Consider the following 17362-nt stretch of genomic DNA (forward strand, 5'->3'; position numbering starts at 1 on the left):
CAAGGATGGCAAAGTCATTCGCAAACATGCATTTTGTGAAAGTCGTGAGAGAGTATGGCGTGTGCCTTCCTGCTGAATGTGCTGTATATCGTGGCATGAGGACCAGTGTTCACAGGTTTTCCTTACAAGCTGCATATTGCCACCCTAGGGTCCTCAAGACGTAGATTCTTGTGATCCTTGCCGTATGCAGCTGATTCCTTGTTACGCGCTGATCTCAGGTTTAATAGCATTGCAAGAGCGGGTATACTGTAATAAAAAAAAAGAGGAAACAGTGTAGGTAAACCATGCCTTATCCCGACAGTTTCCGTGACGAGGGCAGTATCAACAATTCTGTACACGTGTGGCGCTACACACAGCCGCACCCCAGCCTCTTCAGTATACGAAACAAGGTAAACCGTGCCATTCTGTCATAGGCCTAGGTAAAATCGACATATGTAACAAACTGAGGTAATTCCCTCCGCTAACTACATTGATAATTTGCCGTATTTCAATGCACTTTTCTTGTGAGTTACGATCTCTTTCTCTGCAAGGGATATATATATATATATATATATATATATATATATATATATATATATATATATATATATATATATATATATATATATATGTACCTTGTTTGTGTCTGACTCAGGGCATGCGCTTGACAAACCGGTTCCAGAGGTATTCCTACAAGCCACGCATTTTCACATGTCACCAGTTTATATACAGTAAGTCGTTAAAGAACGTTGTACTGTGCTTGTACGACCCATATTGTGTTTAACCCTTCAGTTCGCTGACTTTTTTGCTGTTTGTTTTACTTGCTACCACACAGTTTTATTCATCTTAGAAGGCTCCCTATTCGAGAACTTCAAGCAAGCTGTTTGGTGGTCGGGGGGGAGCCTTCTTTGTTATCCATGTCTTATATAATCAATATTGTCACATTTTTCTAGGCGCTGACTAGCATGGGCCAACTGCCCTACTGTTGTTATCCTCCCTTCTTTTATTCTTATGTTCAGTGTAATATATACCGCCACCAGTTCAACAAATTTGCCTTAAGGTGAATAAAATCATTCGAAGATATTATCGCCATCATCATCATCACCATCAACCGGCCTCTTTTTCCCAGCTGCAGGTGGGGTGAGGTAGAGTCCAGAAAACAAGGTAAGGAAAGAATATGATGTTGGGAAAACTAACCAACTGCATACTCAGTGAAATGGGCCACATACTCATTCATGCATCATTCAATACCCTGAAATCCTTACTCTACCTAATAGGCACACCTGTTGCCATGGAGCTTCATGATTACCTATTAAACAGAGTCAGTCTGACAAACTAGTTGCCAAACCCCTGTCATAAGGCCCTCTCCCACTTCGGCGAAAGTGTGGAAAATAAAGTCACGATGTGTCAAAAATCCCTAATCGTGGGTATTCGTCATCAAAATCTTGTCCATTCGTGGCATGGCGCCGATACGTCGCACTAGGTGGAAATTTGTCGTGGGGGACCACGACGTTTTCATGCTGCATGAAAACGTCGTGGCCCTCCACGATTTTGTAAAATTTCGCAGATTAGCCGTAAACAACAAGGCGACGCCTCGGCGACATCGGCGATTACCCTGCGTATAAACCGCGTATGATCGCCGACATCGGCGAGGCATCGACGGTGAAAAAAAACGTTGAGATGTCATACGGTCATACGGCGAAGCGTCGGCAATGTATCGGCGATGCATCGGTGAGGTTAATACGACATAGCCTACTTCAACCGTACGATATGTACCGGGTTGTGCGACAGTAATATTTCATCTTATGAATGTCGGTGATATATCGCCGACATTTCGCCGATGAACCGTCGATTAATCGCCTTTAATACGCCGATGACGGCGAGGCACCTGCGATGGCCTCGGCGTTTTGTCTGCGAGGTGCGTGCGATGCATTCGCCGACACATCGACGATACATCGTCGACAGCACGCCGCCGTTGTACCTTTATCGCCATTGAGTCGCCATAAAAAAACCCGTTCAAATTTGAATTTAGAATAATGCTTGTGCATTACGCCGACATATCACCGATATGTCGGCTACTAGTCGCCAGTTATATCGTATACTCCGCCGAGGTTTCGGCGCTTTGTCGTACTGGTGTCGCAGGTATTACGCCGACACCACGATTCTTGGTCAGAATCGTCGACACATCACCGACTTCAGCCACGATTTTCATCGTGGCTTCATCGTGCCTATTTACGCCGAAGTGGGAGAGGGCCTATACACTCTTTCGTTAAAAATTCGTCCAAGCAGGTGGATCCCTTGACAGTTCCCCAGCTTCCATACCTTTTCTTCTCACACACATATTTACCATATCTATATCCACCTTCTCGGTCCATCACGCTTCTTTTCACCTTCATAATCAAATATGCCCTTTTCACCACCCTATTTATACCCATTATACCGATATGCCCTGCCTGTAACCATACCATCAAAGCACGCTGTCTCCAAGAACAAAATAAAAGAATACGTCAACTAATGGAAAGTGTTAACTGCAATATTGTCCCTGTGAGTTGACTGCGACAGTACTTACATGCTAAGAGATGTTTCTCTTAATCTGAATCAAACTGTACTGTGGTAGCAAGAATGAATTACAAGATGTGACACTACTGAATAGTAAATGGAGACTTTCTTTACCTCTTCAGTACGAGTGGATTCGCTTCAGCTAAATATACTTGCGTGGTGGTAGAGAGAGAGAGAGAGAGAGAGAGAGAGAGAGAGAGAGACAGACAGACAGACAGACAGACAGAGACAGAGACAGACAGACAGACAGACAGCAGACAGACAGACTGACAGATTGTGTGTGTGTGTGTGTGTGTGTGTGTGTGTGTGTGTGTGTGTGTGTGTGTGTGTGTGTAGGAAGAGGAGAGGAGTAGGAGGTGTGTGTGTGTGTGTGTGTGTGTGTGTGTGTGTGTGTGTGTAGGAATAGGAGAGGAGTAGGAGGTGTGTGTGTGTGTGTGTGTGTGTGTGTGTGTAGGAAGAGGAGAGGAGTAGGAGGACGGTATCGACGCTGAGTGACGTCAGATGGTTTCTGGGAATCCGGGAATCCATTTACACGTTGGACGGTAGCCAAAAAACCCAGTGTTCCCTGCTGTGTTACGTGAATGGGAGAGGGTTGGCAAGAATTAGCGGTTTCTCATCCTTTATTTTTACTCGCTGGCAAAACTTCAGAAGCCTCGCAGGGTCCAGTACCTGCCAAGGGCCCGAGAAAAGTGGGCACCCATCCCTCCCTACCACCTTGCTGCGTCACTCCGCGTTCCACTTTCTCCATTCTCAGCGCCTTCGATAGCTCAGTTGGTAGAGCGGTGGACTGTAGTTGGTTCTATGACAGACATCCATAGGTCACTGGTTCGAATCCGGTTCGAAGGACATACATTTTGGTTCTAAGCTGCACATGACACTCGGTATCACTTTTCAGCTAGCTACTTATTTTGCATATTGTACTTTAATATTTTTCCATATTTATATATCGTTCTAATAGCAACTTAGCTTATCTCAGTAGCATACTAGGGCATGCTGAGGTGAAATGCACCTAATAAATCGCGAAGGCAGGTGCCTTACCATCTCCAAAGGTACGCAGCATACGACCCATGGTACTACGGAAAGTATCGTTATGACGACAGTCCAGCTTCTTGGTTCTTGCTACTGTGTTAAGGACTGATTCAACTTCAAATTATCCTTGGCTTACAGGCTGTGTGCAAACCCCCAATATTTGAAGGTCATTTATAGAACGCCTATGGTTAATAGGTATGGTCAGCCTGCATCCCACATTACAGAGCGCAGTCAGCAGCCATATAGGAGGGCTAAATGTGTTCCATCATCGTCACACTCATCAAAAATAATCATAAAAATTTGGGACTGTACCATCCCACTTGGCATGTTCAAACTAAAGCAAACGACCATAGGTTTCAAAAACACCTGTTCCTGAGATATTACTTTGTACAGTCGGGGAAGAAAGAAGCTGGACACAATTGGCGGCCTCTGGCAACAACTCCTATAGTAAACACGTAGGTGGTAGCGGATATGCATGAATGAAGGGGTAACGTTTGTATCGAAGTGTGTGATTGGTCGGCACACCACCGTCTGTCATTGCCATGTAGTCAAACATTGGAGAGGGTTTTGAGTATGAATACACTATGTGGTAGATATAATAGATATTCACCCTGTGTCATAGGACATATAATATCTTAATTTGACAGTTGATTAGCTGTATTGATTAATGTCACTCATATTTAAGGCACTGTGCAGCTGAAAGTATTTGTGGAGTCAAAGACATCTGTCTTCAGAGTAGGTTCAATATGAGACCGAAGCCTCAGATCCTTGAATAAATTATAATTACTATCAAGCGCAATACATAATTTATTAGCGAGTTCGTTTGTATGCTTCATTAACGAATATGTCATTGAAATACAACGTTGGTTCTGATAATCTTTATGACTTTGCTACGTTCTGAGTCAGTAGAAACGTTCCTCCCATGAACGTGGACAGAGCTTCATTGAGCACCATCCCTTACCGTGCTGGGGGTGGGAGGAACCGTGAACACACGCACGATTTATTAGTTTCTTCATTCAACTGCTAATGAAAAACTAATATGCAATTGCTAAGCAAATGTTTGCTCCGTCCATGATAACAAGAGACTGCTCCTTGATAAGACAGATATCTCTGATACTGAAAACATTCCTTTTAGGTGATGTCCATCACACTTTTTCCCTCTCGAGTTGAGGTGGTGAGTTGGTAGGGTGAAGTATGGCCTTTTCAACGGCACTTCTGTCGCGATTGTTTCGCCCTACAACCTCTCTACCGAACTAGCCTCACATGAGCATCCCCTCCAAGCTAGCCTCACACGAGCACTTTCCTCCGGCATTCTCTTCCCTCACTTACCCCAACCTTTCACATTAGTAACATGTCAAGATGATTCCTAACATCCAGTTCAGTCACAGAATTTGCACGTTAAGTAAAGATCTTTTGCCCCACAATTCAAATCAAGGAGATTCAAATTAACTAATTTTATGGTGAGTGCTTTTTCAAGTTAGTGAAGATGTCCACACTCATAGGTTACATGTTATCAGGTGATACCATTTATACACACAATATAATTAACTCAAAAGACCTGATGAGTATGTCAGCGTTTTATACTAACTAACGCTACACGATTCTAGTTCCTTTATAGGGCATCCTTGCATATTTATGGTTAACTCTTTCGCTGCGAGTTTTCTTCCTGTGATGTGTTTGGTGCTTGAGTAAACAAGTGGCCCCCCGTAAGGGGGAATCACACCATCCGCGAGCCTATACATATCTAGCCCGGCTCGGAATATGACCTTGACCTTGACCTACTACCACCAATTTCGAACTCGTAGGAGATTTTCATCCTTATTACACACCTGTATTTTTTTTTTATGATATCCTGAGGGGTTGCGAAGTTATCGTGCTAACAGACCCACGGACCTTGACTTAATTTCTCCAATTCCGAACTCGTAGGAGATTTTCATCCCTATTACACACCTGTATAATTTTGTGATGGTATTTTAAGCGGTTGCAAAGTTATCATGCTAACAGATACACACACAGACAAATTGAAAACAATGCCATGTTTGCTATCTCGCTGGTAATTACTAGTCACGTGCGGTAAAGCCCTAAGCACTAAATGAAAGGTGACGTAAGCTTGAGCATGTTACTGAAATTACGGTAATTCCATTTAGCACACACAATGTCTTTCCAAATAAAAATTAAATTAGTGATGCATTGAGTACAAGTGCCACACACGGATTACAGTAAATTCTTTTTCACTCGTATAATATAGCATGCAAAAACCTTAACATTCGAAGCATCTTCTCCATAATATATTCATAAGCTTACAACTGAACTAGCAAAAGGTTTAATATACTGATACGCTTAACGGTAGACGATTTTGCTGATACCTTGGAACAATCCGCCTTCAGTAAGGACTGGCAAAGAATAAAGGTGATAAGGATAAGGTTACCAACAAACGAGTATTTCCAGTGATGCAGTAATGAGCTGCAGTATTACACTTGACTTCTGTGTTTAGCTTATATTCTTGTAACTATTGATTTTAACATCATCGCTTTGCCTTATGTGTGATTCTTATAATTATGTTCATGAAAATGACGTCTATGGGTCCTACAACATTTATTGTGCTTCACTCATGATAGGTCACATTCTTTTCATACCATAATAGATTGAGGTAATATGAAGCTAGCAAGTCAAGAGACTGAAGGGGTGTGCATTCACCTTGTATCAGAGGACAGAACAGGCGCAGTAGAAGCATAAAAAGGATACGCACGAGTAATTATTAGGAATTATTGCCTTCCTACACCAGTTGGATTGATATTGTGATAAACGTCGAGCAGTAGTTTGCAGGGAATGATGCGGAGAACACGAAACAACAGATTTTTAAATGCTCCACACAGTTATGGTGCTGAGCCATCAGCCCTCTGCACGAACTTTGGAATCGTGCTCTACCTTAGTTATTACAACATTGGTTTCCGATTTGTTATGGTGCGATATATCTCGGATTATAGTCTAATGACCTGCTTTAATCCATCATGTAGCTACAGTTCACTTGTTGGCCTTCATTTGGATTCATCAGTATGGTAAAGGGGAAGTTTATTCACCTGTAAATCTGTGCTGGTCCGAATATGACAAAAAGGTTCCAATTAAAAATATCATAACATGGTTTCTTATATTTCAGTTATAACTAATCACACATACATATAAACACTGAAACATGCACGCAAACCATGCCATGCTCTGTGACTGAACTGGATGTTAGGAATCATCTTGACCTGTTGCTAATGTGAAAGGTTGGGCTAGGTGAGGGAAGAGAATGCCGGAGGAAAGTGCTTGTGTGAGGCTAGCTTGGAGGGGATGCTCATGTGAGGCTAGTTCGGTAGAGAGGTTGTAGGGCGAAACAATCGCGACAGAAGTGCCGTTGAAAAGGCCATACTTCACCCTACCAACTCACCACCTCAACTCGAGAGGGAAAACGTGTGATGGACATCACCTAAAAGGAATGTTTTCAGTATCAGAGATATCTGTCTTATCAAGGAGCAGTCTCTTGTTATCAAGGACGGAGCAAACATTTGTTTAGCAATTGCATATTAGTTTTTCATTAGCAGTTGAATGAAGAAACTAATAAATCGTGCGTGTGTTCACGGTTCCTCCCACCCCCAGCACGGTAAGGGATGGTGCTCAATGAAGCTCTGTCCACGTTCATGGGAGGAACGTTTCTACTGACTCAGAACGTAGCAAAGTCATAAAGATTATCAGAACCAACGTTGTATTTCAATGACATATTCGTTAATGAAGCATACAAACGAACTCGCTAATAAATTATGTATTGCGCTTGATAGTAATTATAATTTATTCAAGGATCTGAGGCTTCGGTCTCATATTGAACCTACTCTGAAGACAGATGTCTTTGACTCCACAAATACTTTCAGCTGCACAGTGCCTTAAATATGAGTGACATTAATCAATACAGCTAATCAACTGTCAAATTAAGATATTATATGTCCTATGACACAGGGTGAATATCTATTATATCTACCACATAGTGTATTCATACTCAAAACCCTCTCCAATGTTTGACTACATGGCAATGACAGACGGTGGTGTGCCGACCAATCACACACTTCGATACAAACGTTACCCCTTCATTCATGCATATCCGCTACCACCTACGTGTTTACTATAGGAGTTGTTGCCAGAGGCCGCCAATTGTGTCCAGCTTCTTTCTTCCCTGACTGTACATTAAGCCTTAGATTTATATTTTATCTTACTGATAAAATCTACGGCGATATTTAAAAGAGTGAAAAAAAATAACAAAGAGTTAAGGCGCAATGCACAAAGCGAACTGGCAAGGAAGAAATGATAAGACATCTTCCACAGCAGGAAAAATACGGCCTTTTATCATTACCACATGATGCATTTACCCACTCCACGCTCTTCCCACCACTCCCTACTCCACACTGTAGCCAAAGTTTACACCTTCCACTCCACTCTCTGCGACACACCTTCCACCCCACCTCGTATCAGCAACATTTTTATTTTTCCCGCATCACGCTCATCGCACCTCCACAACCTTCGCCCGTCAACCATCACCCTCTCTCTTATCTTTCACTCCCATCCCTGAAGCACATTTTCTGTCTACAGATCTATTCCATACCCACAAATTCTCCACATGAATTATCAAATTCCCCATTCCATTGCGTGCAGTACAACAATATTTTTCACTCGATACCATCTCGAAATCATCCTCCCCCCATCCTACTCTCTCTCTCTCTTTCTCTCTCTCTCTCTCTCTCTCTCTCTCTCTCTCTCTCTCTCTATATATATATATATATATATATATCCTCTTCCTCCTCCTCCTCCTCCTTTTCAGGCCCGTAGCCAGGATTTGAAATTTGGGGGGGGGGGCCATCTCCATCGTAGGAGGGATTTTTTTATACTTTTCCTTCCACGTATATTTATTCTAGAATGTATTGTATGAAATGTAATGAACTAAATATATGCTGGATTATACTAATGTAAGCACTAAAACCAGCTGAAACCGGTTTTTTGGTACCCAAATAAACATTCAGAAAACTGCAAGTTAAAATATTTTAATGATAAATATATTTCATTGCTTTCAAGATATTTTCCATTGCTTCATAGCTTTTTCAACTTTCATAAGTTTCAACTCGTACCTTTTTCAAAGCTGATTATAACTGTGGCAGTATTTGCAATTTGCAAACTGGCACTGATACTGCTAACGAGGTTACAAGATGACGTGCTTACCTGATCACTCGTCCCACTAAGTACTGTTTCGCACTGTCGGTTGAGTGACGCTCTACGCTGCACCCACTGTCTCGTGTGCCAGGGCCCAGACCACCAAGTTGGTAGGCTTCACGGTGTTTTCGCAGGTATAAGTCTGAATTTAAAATGGTGTTGCGCGCCGTTTTCCTAGCGGCACATGTAATATAAACATGCAAACCGCTGCTGCGCTGATACGGTTCATTCAACCACGACCGGGTTCAGCTAAATTCCAGTCTAACACCTATAACCTGTACCAGCTTATTTTGCAATAATGAATTTGTTGAGTGAAGACGAAGGAGAGCTGCAAGGCTTGGTGGATGAGTTTGGGAGAGTGTGTAAGGAACGGAATCTAAAGGTGAATGTAGGGAAGATTAAAGTGATGGTCTTTGAGAGAGGTGAAGTCAGTGAATGTACAGCGAGGTTGAATGGTGAGGAATTGGAAAATGTGAGTACGTTTAAGTACTTGGGTAGTGTGATGAGTAAGGATAGAGGTTTGGAGGGTGAAGTGCTTGAAAGGATGCAGCAGGGAAGAAAGGTTGCTGGTTCCTTTAAGGTAGTGATAAGAAGCAGGGAAGTGAGCAGGGAAGTGAAAAAGTTACTACATGACAGTATTGTGATACCAACTCTAACGTATGGAAGTGAAGCTTGGACGTTGTTGGAAGGACACAAGTCAAGAGTGAGAGCAGTGGAAATGAGTTATTTAAGAGGAGCCTGTGGAGTCACATGGAGAGAGACAGACTGACAAATGAGGATATAAAGGAGCGTTGTGGTGTGGATGTGGATGTGATAGGAAGCGTTAGGAGGAATACGCTGAGGTGGTTTGGCCATGTGGAGAGGATGGAGGGTGAAAGACTGACGAAGAGAGTGTATGTGAGTGAGGTGGAGGGGGGAAGAGGGAGGGGGAGGCCGAGGATGAGATGGAGGGTTGGGATGGAGAGGTATATGAGAGAGGGGGGTGTGAGTTGGGAGCAGGGCAGTGAAATGGCGGGGGACAGGGCGACGTGGAGGTGATTTGTTTGTGGCCACCCCGAACGGGATTGAGGCGTCTGGCAATAGATAGATAGATAGATAGAATTACATCATGACCATAATTATGATAACCGTCATTAAACATGTAGCTTTATAGAATCAAATCATGTGTCATGAATAAGTATATCTGGCTTGGTTTTGCGTATGCTTTCCCGGTTTGTGTGTAAGCAAATCATATACGCTTCTAAGTGAGAACTTCTGGGAAGGCTAATGAGTTTTCTGGGGTGACTAAGCCCCCCCATAGGCCTCCCCCCGTGGCTACGGGCCTGCTCCTTCTCCTCCTCCTCCTCCTCCTCCTCCTTTTTGTTCATCAATTTATAATCCACATTTTCTTCAGCCTCTTTCCTTCCCTTCCCTTCTCCTCTCTCACCTTCTTCCTGTTTATAATTCACTTACCTTTATTCTCTGCTCTCTTCCTCTCTCTCCTTCCCAACCAAACTTCTCTAATCCCACTCCTCCACCGCGCCCTCCAACTCGCTGCGTCACTTTGCGGTCAACTTTCCTCGCTTCCACCGCCTTCGATAGCTCAGTTGATAGAGCGGTGGACTGTAGTGGTTCATGACAGACATCCATAGGTCACTGGTTCGAATCCGGTTCGAAGGACGCAAGCTTTTGAAAATGTTGAGTTGACATGTTATACATAAAACAGAGCTCGCTATAATGTAGGCTAGTATTCAATTTGTGGTCATCATTAACACCATTCACCTGAAAACATCCTTTACATTATTTTTCGTTGCTAAAAGATATTTTAGATTCAGCTTAGGAGAGCCCTTTCGTAATGAATGGGTTAATTAAGGCTGTATTTAACTTTCTCCCTCGAAAGTGTTCCCTGGGTTGAAGAGTCATCTGTAGATAGCAATAATATGAATATAAAGGATATTCTCTCACTCTTTTTTCCTTTTCAGGTGGCTTTACATTGAATGACAAGCCGAATGATATCCTGCAAACCAGGAAACCATTTACATCGCTGGGTAAACATAACCAACACCATACAACCAACACATAAATGTTCCCTACGTTTCAACAAGCTGGTTGGCGGAGGGTTAATGCCCCTTTCCGTGAGTTAAACGGCCACCCTTGACGGGATTATGGCGTCTGGCTATAGATAGACAGATAGATTTTACCACCTTGCATCCATTTACCTCCGTCAGTCTAAGAAGGTATTTTTCACAGTGTTCTTTCGGCTCATAGACGATTCTATTTAGCATACGTGAGATTATTAATAGTACAGGGTGTTATGGGTGTTAAAGTTAACCCTCCCAGTTGAACAGTCTCTCCAGAACAAAATGAAATCGCTTGTAGACAACGGGATTATAATGAGAAATACGTCAACAGATTCATGGAGATAATCATAATCTCTACCTATCCATCTGTCTATATCACTCGTTTCCTCCTTCCAACATTACTTTCATTTAAGAGGACACTTCCCTATTATTCTGTCTCTGCTCTACACACATGGCTGCAGGAGTTCCAGCATATCTCAAGTCAAGCAAGGGTATCGGGAAATGTCATTGTGTCGGCTGTCGTTTTATCTTTCTTTTTAGCAGCAGATAGTTACTCGTATATTCAGTTTATGAGAGACATCTTGTAATAAAGGTGCGTATAAAGGTTACATCAATCCCTTACAGTTTGGAAGGTCGGTATGGTATAGTGAAGAAAGTCGTCCGTCGAAATTTTTCAGCCGTCTAAAAAATAAATAAATAAATAAATGATAGGAAACAATGTAATATTCCCAGCGAAACAGCTAATCCCGCCACGTCACTGCTATTCTGAGGGTCACATAAATGTCCAGATGCTCATTATATGTTTAAGATAATAAAACACACACACACACACACACACACACACACACACACACACACACACACACGAGAAAAATAGACTACTCGGTGGGTCAATACTGAACAGCTGAGGTGACACAGAGGGGGACAGGGAAGGGAAACAATTGGAGAGGAACAGAAAAATGAGCGTACAGAGATTGACCAAGACATGAAGCCAGAGTATGCAAACTAAAAGGAGTATGAGGATAACGACAAGAAATATGATGTAAGGATGGACAGGAGGAGAGAACAGAAGAAGATAGACGAGAACTGAAAAATAATGAGTGAGGGAACAGAGCAGTGAGATAGTCAAATGCAAATAGCTGAGGAAAGTGGTTGGAACATCGGAAAGAAGTGAAACGACTGGAGGAGAAGAGGGAAATTAAGAGAAATAAAGGAAGGATTAAATAAGACAGAGAAACAATCAGGAGTAGAGACAATAAGAAATGTCGATTGAAGGATGGCAACGAAGAGAATAGGGAAATAGATGAAGTATAAAAGAAATATTAAGAGACAGAGAGGGATTAAGCGAATATGCAAACGAAAAGGTGTAGGAGATTGTGAAAAGTATGGATGCAATGATGGGGAGGAGAGAGGAACATAGAGGAGATGGAAGAAATGTAGGAGCAATAGTGAACGGGGAGTGAGAAGATGGAAAAATATGGGGGGGGAAATGCAGGGAGAGAGGGATGGGAAATGATGAAGAATGGGATGGAAGCAGAAGAAAGAAAGAGATTAAAGGAGAGAAGGGAAACGGGTAGAATAGAAGGAAGAGGTCAGAAGACGGAAGGAAGGGAGAGAGAAGGAAAGGCCAAGGTAGGCAAGGGTAGGAGAAGGACAGGAAGTGACGCTACAGGACGAAGTTAGGGAAAGAAAAAGGGAAAATGAACTGAAAACTTAAAGAGGAATAGGAAAATACTGGAGGACAGGAACTGGAGAAAAGGATGAAGAGGAGGAAAGCAAACGAGGTGAAGTAAAGCAAGAGTGGAGCTGCTCTGGGGCCTGCGGCGAGGTGTGCGTGTCAAACAACCTTCTATGGGACCACTTTTATGTCTCCAAAGGCCTCCTTTTAAGAAATCCGCCAAAAGCAGAAGAAGAAGAAGAAGAACGCTGGCCACTCATTGACCCTCTGGCATCGCCGCAGGTAAAAAGAAAAAAAGAAAAAAAACAGAAGAAAGGCAGACAAACAAGACAAGAAGCACAGGAGAGTGAAACGGATAAATGGACGGTAGGATAGAGAGAATGGGAGGGGGGGGATGATTAAGGAAATAATGAAGGGACGCAGCGCTCAAATGAGTGATGAGGGGGCAGGGGGAGGGACGGAGTAGAGTGAGGGGAAGGGAGGAGAGGAGAGGATACGAGAAAAGGAAGAAGAAGGAGAAGAAGAAGAAGAAGAAGAAGAAGAAGAAGAAGAAGAAGAAGAAGAAGAAGGAGAAGAAGAAGAAGAAGGAGAAGAAGAAGAAGAAGGAGAAGGAGAAGAGGAAGAAGAAGAAGAAGAAGAAGAAGAAGAAGAAGAAGAAGAAGAAGAAGAAGAAGAAGAAGAAGAAGAAGGAGAAGAAGAAGAAGAAGGAGAAGAAGAAGAAGAAGGAGAAGGAGAAGAAGAAGAAGAAGAAGAAGGAGAAGGAGAAGGAGAAGAGGAAGAAGAAGAGGAAGAAGAAGGAGAAGAAGAAGAAGAAGAAGAAGAGGAAGGAGAAGAGGAAGAAGAAGAAGAAGAAGGAGAAGAAGAAGAAGGAGAAGAGGAAGGAGAAGAGGAAGAAGAAGAAGGAGAAGAAGAAGAAGAAGGTAGAAAGAAGAAGAAGAAGAAGAAGAACAGAGAGAGAGAGAGAGAGAGAGAGAGAGAGAGAGAGAGAGAAGGGGGAAGGCTAGAGGTCCATTATGGAGATACTAATCTGTGTAAGTGTGGTCACGGTCGAGAGGGTGGGAGAGGGAGGAAGGCAGGGAGTGAAGATGACAAGGAAGGAGGGAATGCAGAAGGGTAAAGAGGCGAGAGAAAGAATTAAAGACCCAGTGAGTAAGAGAAGGATGATAACAGGGATACACACACACACACACACACACACACACACACACACACACACACACACACACACACACAGATTGAGAGAGAGAGAGAGAGAGGGAAAGAGAGAGAGTGTAAAAAAAAAATATTCTCACATGTAATGAAGAAGACAATAGCACCTTCCTTCCCTCCATTGCTGTGATGAGTGACTGGGGAGGGGAGAAGGAAGTGAAGAGGGAGGCAGTGAATAACAGAGAAAGAGCAAGTGAAGAAAGAGAAATAGGTTAAAAACCGAAGTAGCCTCAGCAGCGAAACAAGAACTTAATACATGGAAGTGAACCGAATCTTCATCATTGCAAGACACATTGTTCCATAATTTGCAACTCTTCCGAAGAAAATGTGCTTTGCTTCGTGTGACTGAAATCACATGCCGGCGATCTTATTACCATTACCGCCAGTGTATTGGAACTGGTGAGTTGTGAAATATTTATCATGTCCTCTAAAAAATGTGGATACTCTGATTACGTTCTCTCATATTTTGCACTTACGTAATGTATTGATTGCAGTTCTGAGCATTTCTGTTATGGTATCGGTTTCTTTCTCCACAGATGTACCGTTTTTGTCACTCTTTATTTACTGTATTCACACAAGCTTCTCCGTATTATCATTTGTATTTAACTAACCAGAGCATGATATAATACTTTAGGTGTGGACGTACTAAGATAGTACTGAAACTAAGAATTTGCTCTTTTGATTCTTTTTTAAAATCTCTTTGCATGAATCCAGTTATATAATTCGTTGGCCTTCTATAATGCCTGGCACACTGCTGACTGGGTCATAACTCCCAGATCTATCACATGGTTCATATTATCAAGTAAAATAGCATTCAATGATCGTCTGTCTTGTTCATATTTACTGTAGAAGTTGAGTGCCTTTTATTTACGTGATATTGAAATCCATTTGCCATATCTGGGCCTAGTTAAACAGATTATCAGGATATCTCTGAATCACCTGTCTTTATAAAGATCCATATCCTCTACCTTTTGCATCATCAGCATGTTTAGTTGGCAACACAAGCTGGTGCTGGAGAGGAACGCCTTCGAACAGTCTACCGAATACTAGACGGCTTCGCTGCCTGGGTATTCAAACGCCCTTCAGCACCCTCCCTATCTACTGAAAGGGGGGACTGTGGCCTACATTAGGGAGACAACTTCAGCCTGCAGTCTACTGGGCTAGCATTAAGATGAGCCTGGAGTTGTAACTACAACTGCTACAACACGGCTCTCATCAATATCCCGCAGATGAAGTCTGAGTGCCCTAGTGCGGCTAAGCCTCGAGTAGCTTTTGTTTGTTCGTCCGCTTGTTTACGCTCTAGAGGCCGCAAATAGGGACTGACATTAACGAGGGAGATACTAAAAATCCTCTCCGTCTGACGATGTGCCTGAAATCAACCCCAATTGTACAGTGACAAAGAAAGGTCAAGACCAAGGAGCAAACATCTTTATTTACAGGAGTATAGGCATAACATTGTTTTATTGGAAACGGTGTTCAAACTGCAGTAACTTAAGACCTCATCACATTTATTACATGACCCACTGGAAACTGGCAAATTACAGAAAACTTCAAATAGGCTATATGCCAGTGTCCTGCATCATTAGGAAGGGAGACAGTCAGATGGGTAGGAAAGGAAGTATGTAGAGAGGTCAAACAGGGAGGTAAGTACGGAAGGTAGTAGGGAGGTAGAGGTCGGTAGGGACGTTGGCAGCTAGGGAGTCGAGTGGGTAGGTAATTAAGTCAGTAGGTAGGAAGAAAGGTAAGCAGGAAAGAAGACAGGCAGTGAAGAAGGTACGGAAGTAGGTAGGGAAGTAGACAGGAACTTAGGCAGGCAGGCAAGTAGGTAGGTAGGTGGGTAGCAGGGGGGGAGGGAGGGAGGGAGGAAAGAAGGTAGACAGGGAGGTAAGTAGGGAAGTGCAGGTAGATAAGTAAGGAAGTTGGCAGGGAGGTAGAATGAGGAGACACATAGATAGGAAGGGAGGTAGGTAAGGAGGAACGGTAGTTAGGACGGTAGGTAAGCTACAAAAAGCGATAAGAAGTGCATGTTAATTTTTCATGTGCCAAAGCAATACAATCCTCCTTAACACCTCCTGGTGAAAGGATCACTTAGTTTAATAGAATGATTGCAAAACCTGAGATTAGCACATAACAAAGAATCTTCTGTTTACAACAGGGATCACAGAAGTCTTTGTTTTCGGAATCATATCATGGCAACCTGTTGCTAGTGTGCATGTTTTATAAAAAAAAAAAAAAAATGGAATCAAAGTTGCACCTTGTGGTACTCAGCTTGTAATGTCCTCCTACTCATTTTTCTTCCATTTATTACGATTCGTTGTTTACATCCTTTAACCCAGTTATGAGTCTACCCGAGAAAAATACCACTGAAATCATGCGACTTTAATCTTTGAAAGTCTTTTATCAGGAACTTTATCTAATGCCTTTTGAAAATTGAGATTGGGAGTCAGATTACATATTCAATAAGTGATTGCAAAACACCAAGAGCTTTGTAAAGCATTAGAAATAATTATGTGATTCATGTTGTGAATCTTGTAGTAAATATGATTATTTTCAATTGTTTAAGAAACTTGCTTCTGATACTGGTTTGAAATAACTCTGAAACCATAGCTGTTAAGCTACCTGGACAGTAATTTTCTATAGTGGTATGTGATTTTCTTTGGTAGCCTTTAATTACTTGTTGCCTTGCTACTCCTTAATGATATGTTGATGAGTTCATCGACAGTCTCTGATGTATTACTCCTTATTTTCCTTTATGCTCGTAGAAATATATAATCAGGGCCTGGCACTTTTCTCACTTTGAAGTCATCGATTTCAAGCAATACGTCTTTCTATACGGTACTGTTTCTATTGCATCCTCCTTTATTGCTTTCACCAGAAGCGTTGAGGCTTGGTTAAGCTTGTCGGTCCACATATTTTAGGTAAAAGTGAGTAGTCACTTCTTTAAACAGCATCACATGAACAATAAACAGAAACCAACTGTTGGATTTGAGTTCTTTAAGGCACATCCAGTTGATACATCCATTTTTTGCAATAGATAACACTTACCATATTAAAATGGTTTCCTAGGTTACAGAGAACGGTTTGGCTTGTTATTCAGCAGTCTCCTAGGGGTTGCACTACACTGATCAGTGGATAGTGGGGGTTCCATCATAGATTATGTTATTCCTTTGTAAGTGAACAGTAAAATTTGTGCTGAAAATACTTGTATTTACCACTTTAAATCATCACACAGAGAGAAATGGAATTTTAGACAACTTCGCATCATCGCCGATATCTCGCCATTCTGTAAAACTAATGGGTCTACTACTGGTGTTATAGCTACCTTACTTTTAATGCAGATAAAAAACTCTCTTGGTTTAAATTATTAATGCTTGCAATGTGTGCTTTATTGATTTTTCTCAGTAGTGGGAGGCTGGAGAGATTGGGCGAGTGTGGGTTAACGTACTGTCATACACTGGTGCAAGATTTCTACCAGTTGTGAATCCTAAACCATTTGTCGAAAATATTGACACTTTTTACCTCTAACTTTGGAATAATTCAGAAGTAAAGCTGCTTCAGTTAATATATCATCAACAGTCATATGAAACTGATAATCATAATCTACAAGCAAACT

General features: G+C 42.1%; 2 non-coding genes across 2 annotated transcripts; both read left to right on the forward strand.

Annotated features, from left to right (window-relative positions):
• The first annotated feature begins 3294 nt into the window (after positions 1–3294).
• TRNAY-GUA (transfer RNA tyrosine (anticodon GUA)) lies at positions 3295–3384 on the forward strand. The gene is given in 2 exon segments: positions 3295–3331; positions 3349–3384. It is a non-coding gene; the product is annotated as a tRNA-Tyr (tRNA).
• Positions 3385–10373: 6989 nt separating this feature from the next.
• On the forward strand, positions 10374–10461 carry TRNAY-GUA (transfer RNA tyrosine (anticodon GUA)). The gene is given in 2 exon segments: positions 10374–10410; positions 10426–10461. It is a non-coding gene; the product is annotated as a tRNA-Tyr (tRNA).
• The last annotated feature ends 6901 nt before the right edge of the window (positions 10462–17362 follow it).

The sequence above is a fragment of the Coenobita brevimanus genome, chromosome 23 (genome assembly GCF_032717465.1).
Source record: "Coenobita brevimanus isolate Jiangsu-jjx chromosome 23, ASM3271746v2, whole genome shotgun sequence".
NCBI lineage: Eukaryota > Metazoa > Arthropoda > Malacostraca > Decapoda > Coenobitidae > Coenobita > Coenobita brevimanus.